General features: G+C 38.3%; 1 long non-coding RNA gene across 1 annotated transcript; it reads left to right on the top strand.

Annotated features, from left to right (window-relative positions):
- Window positions 1-2543: 2543 nt before the first annotated feature.
- Window positions 2544-4435, top strand: LOC146441146 (uncharacterized). The gene is made up of 3 exons (XR_014850403.1): window positions 2544-2671; window positions 3684-3983; window positions 4244-4435. It is a non-coding gene; the product is annotated as an uncharacterized LOC146441146 (long non-coding RNA).
- Window positions 4436-5009: the final 574 nt, after the last annotated feature.

Genomic DNA, 5009 nt, shown 5'->3' with positions numbered 1-5009 from the left:
TAAAACCCCATCTTTGTTAAATAAGTTTCCCTGTCTACCAACTAAAGAAGTAAAAGCAGACACGGTTGAAAATAGAGGCTGTTCCAGAAGGAATACTGAGTTTTTCAAGTCTAATAGATGCTCTTGTAATGCAGACCTTTTCTTCTGGGGATTTCACAATACTTGGAAAGACAGAACTTTTTGCAATTCTTCCCTGAAAAATAAGAAATTCAACTGTTCTTTCTCTCAAATGTTGATTTTGCTCTTGTCCTAGCAGCAAATACATATTTTGTTCTGTGGTATATAGTGAAACCTGGGAAAACCTCATATAGAACAGGAAAAGCACACAGATTCTGGGACAAAATGTGTCACTATTTAGCATATTACTGCCTGAATATGTCTTAAAAGACAAGAATTGCTATAGCCCTAGCTTGTGGATAAAGAAGAATTGTCACTAAAAAGTAGTTCAAGGGATGGAATGACTCAAGCAGAGATCTCTGGGGAAGAGAAAGCAGAGGGTAGAAGTCTAGCATATAAAGCTCATGTAAATAAAGCACTGACCTTTACTTCTGACACTCTTTTTCAAGTCCAGCTTTCTCTCTTAAGTAGAAGTAGACAAAGGTTGGTAGAGAGGTTTATTCCCCTGTGACCTGTGTTAAGCCCATCAGACATCCCAAGGGAAATGATTTGAAAGGTCACAACATAGCTGCTGGCTATCTTTTAGCTGTGGAAGGGCCTCCAAACTTCATTTATTTGTAGAGTACTCCTGATGGTTGAAAAGTATCATTTGCTGTTGTTTTGACCGCTTTAAAAGTTCTCCTCTGGGTTCCAGAGCATTTAAAGTCTGGGGAATTCCATACTGAGCCAGAATGAGCAAGAAGATAGCTTTTGGCAATTGCTTGTCAGCTATAGCATGCTTAGTACTTTTTGCAGCCTGTAAAATTAAACCATATTCCTCCTGTAAACTATTCTGCTGCCCCACTACAGGTATTCAGTTAGTGAAGTTCCCAGTTACTCCTTAGAAAATAGACCTAGAATTTTACAACAGATGAGAAAATCCCACTGTAGTTCTCAGAAAATTGTAGGAACTGTAATTGTGTAAACAACGTCTAGGTAAGAAAAATAATTTCTGTGACTCATGGAGACAGCGAGATATTTAATATTTTTAGATGGCACATCACAGGTTTTAAAGAAGCCTACATACACCACTATCCACTAAAAAGGTATTTTCTGAATTCTTACTTTTCTCGTTCTCACCATGCATCAGATTTCTTTTTTCCCCTCATGTAATTTCTCTCTTACCATTCTTTCTCCCATTGCATTCATGTTCGTATGTCCTTCTTTTCCTTTTTATCTGTTCATCCACACCAAGGACCTGCCACAACGAATTATGTATTTTTGGCAGAGAACATGCAGTAGTCTAAAAGAAGGTGTCTTCCTTTGCTTTTTTTCTGGCCAGATCTATGTGCACCGAGTGACACGGAGAGAAAAAACCCAAAACACTTTCTATAAGCCGCAAAACTGTATGCAGTTTTTATTAGAGATGTAAAATGTCTCAGTAGTACAAACTCAATTCTCCAACTCCATCTCTAGCCAGAAGAAAATATTCCAACCTTTTTTAACTAGAATATATCTACTTAAGTGTATCATTAATGACTGAACTAAGTGAATCAATAAGCAAGGGGGGTTTTCATTTATGGATAGAAAGAACTAATCGGTAGTAATATGATTGTTCTCTGTAGAAAATGGGTAAGGTATAGAGTGCTGCTGTTGAGACATAGGCAGCATTAGTCACTGTCAATATTCTCAGAGAGTTCTACCCATTGTGATAAAGCTTTATAAATCTTTGTCATGTCTTCAGTGCAATAGACACACAAATCTACTTACAGTTCAGGTAACATATTAACATAAATAGCCAAGTACCAAATAGGATATCTGACAATTTCCTTTCAAGGATGGGGGTTAGATTATTAGGTGATATTGTGCTGTATTATCTTCTGTTTCTTTCTTCAATGATCAGTGTATACAAGGAAGAAAAGCAGATTTAAGAGATACTCACAGATGGCATTAAAAGTAGATTGAACAGTAAAACAATATGCATGATGTAAATATGAAATTCATGCTTCCCATTTATTAGAGGTTCTTCTCACCTAAATCCTTTCTGAATATTATCCAAATAACATGCTTTTTCCGTAAAGATATTCATAGTATCCAAATTGATCATACCCTTACGAGTCCATTCTGGGTCTGATCCTCTTTGGTTGCCAACTGACACAAACCTATTGACATTACATAAATTCACACTAACTGGTGCTTTTGTCCCTCCTAATCCAGGGTTTGGGTGCAGTTGTCTCTTTTACTTTCTACACCAATCATGTTAACATCTAGGAACCAATGCCCAAGAGAAACAGGAAAATAACTGGTCTGGTCTAAGCTATTTTTGAGTCATGTTGCAGAATGATTAGATTTGGTTCCAATTAGTAACAGTCACAAGTGCTGTAAAAATCCACCTACAGTGTCTGTTCAGGGTTGACACTGGCCACTGTTTCACACTGGCATGTTGATTGGCTAACATTATCTCTTTCTCTCTCCTCTCTCCAGCTCTTGTCTTTTCAGGCAGTGCTACCCACACCTTGCACATCATGAAATGTCATCAACGGGGTACTTCTCACTCTGAAAAGAAGATGACCTAGTAAGTCAATACATTATTTTCAGAATATAGTGTCTAGCCCCATCTGTTAATACCACACAATGTATATCTCTTTTAGTCCATTTTAGTTGTAAAATATTATTTTAACAAATGTTCCTAGAGGCAAAAGGATTTGACCCATTGTCCCAACAGGCCTGGGATAAAGACATACGATGATGAAGAACTATGGGCTAAGAAAAGTAAACCTAGGTAGATATTGTGATTGCTTTCTGGGAGGGGGAAAAGCAACTAAAAGCAAAATAATAAGCAAGCCAAAAACCCACTCCTTAAATATTTTCTTCATAATGGTACTTTAATATTTGAGGCCAATGTATCAGGAAGCAACAATCTGATTTGGGACTTAAATAAGATGCAGTGATAAATAACCAGAATAACTGCACAATGAATACATCAAAATGTGTGCATGCAGAAGAGACACGGAGAGAAAAAAAAAAGTGTGTTTGTACAATTATATTTATGCCCAAAAGTAATTATTGAGTGGCCTGCACTCTGGTCTGGAGGACAAAAATAATCATGTATTTTCCCATAAAAATAACAAGGTAATTACTATGTAAACACTATGTCTCTACATGGCAATTATTGCAGGCCACGTTTTGCTCCCCCTATTCATGCTGACTACTGCCACCAGGTGAACTGTCCCCCACCTCCTTGTACCACAGTGACTATTTGGAAACTGCGTACTGAGTATGAGTCAAGGTGACAGCCTTGTGCAATTAAATGGTCAGTGAGCAATTACTATGTGAGTACAACATAATGGAACAGTGCAAAAGAATCTCTAAGCAGAGGACCAAACACATTTAAATACTGCATTATTAGAGTCGACCAGTCCTGCTTCTGTTGTCAATAAAAAGATTTCCTTGCACCATAGACTGTTCCATTTCTATGCCCCTTTTAAACAATCCTTGGGTTTAAAGAGCAGAATCTAAACAAAACCACCGAAGCCAAAGGTGCATGAGAAGGGGTACATTCGTCTCGTCACAGCTCTGTTGAGCAGGTACATGTATGCTGATAGAGCCATCTCTGAGCAGAAGCCAGCCCTGTGCCAGAAGCAGGAAGAGCACTAGCCAGTAGAGGTGGGTGGCATGTAAAATTTTGAATTCCAGTCTGATTTCTGAAAGCTGTTCCAAATGCTATGTGTCTTGGTTACCCAGCCACAAGATGAGAATATGTTTATTTTCTCTTTGTCTGGGATGCTACGAGAGTGAAATCCACTGCTTAAATGTCAAGCACTGAGGAGCTGGGGGGACAAGGATCTCATCCACAGAAAGATTTTTCCTTCTCCTCAGTGAGCCTCGTATGTATTCATTTGAGCTTTTCAATGCTTGTGTAAATACTGTGCCTCTGTTTTTATTTGATTGCATTTGAGGATCTCAAAGCACAGTGAGAACTTTAATGATCTTGGTGATACTGTTCCTGCTCTTGTTAAAATCAATAGCAACACACCCTTTGATATTAGTACCAACACAGTCGTGCCACAGGCTTTATAATATGCTGAGGAGGAAGGTATATATCTCATGTTTTCCCCAGTCTAAAAAATAACATGTTTTTCCTTAGGAGCAACAGGAGTGGTGAAGCTTCTTGGAGCTTGATTATGTTGCTACCAAAGCAAGTGGAATTGTACCTGTTGATGACAGTGGTGTTCCTGAATGACCACCCTCTACTCTCTGTGCTGGGGTATGCAACAATGGTCAGTTGTCACAAAACATAAAATGAACAACCAAGAGGCCAAAATTTTTTTAGCACAGAACTAAGACATTATAGTGTCTAATTGACAGACTCTCCTAAAAGGTGTTTGTGTTTTCTGAAGCATTTTGTCACAAGACCATTGTCAGGCTTATTATAAATGTAACCCACCAGCACCTAATTGGTATTCCAACATCTTTGAGCTGTGACCTAGAAAGAAAGAGCAGAGCAGAAGAAAGTAGTAAAAAAAATAAAAAAAAAATCTTGTTATGGTCCTGGAATGGTAGGGCAAATGCCTGTTCCTATACTGTACATGCATAAACAGCTCTTTCTGAGCTGCGATTTAATGTTGCTATACCTTTGATTGCAATTACATTGAATCACATTGCAACAAATCTTTGTAATGCCAATCCCATCTTTCCACCTCATTGACAGCTTTGGAGATGCATCTGAAATTCATAGTAGCCTCATAGCCTATGGCAAGAGAAATCCATGCTGCTAAAATTTTATTTTAGAATTCAAGCTGGTTTCTCTCAGCCTAGGATGCTCTGGTTTTAATCTTTTGCTGCCTAGCACAGTGTATCAAAATAACCAGCCAATATTGTTAAACTGTCAGGGGTCCTCACTGCCGCTGAAT

The sequence above is a fragment of the Lichenostomus cassidix genome, chromosome 2 (genome assembly GCF_008360975.1).
Source record: "Lichenostomus cassidix isolate B80296 chromosome 2, HeHo_3.0, whole genome shotgun sequence".
Taxonomy (NCBI): Eukaryota; Metazoa; Chordata; class Aves; order Passeriformes; family Meliphagidae; genus Lichenostomus; species Lichenostomus cassidix.
The sequence above is the reverse complement of the archived record's forward strand: the minus strand, read 5'-3'. Positions and strand labels throughout refer to the sequence as shown.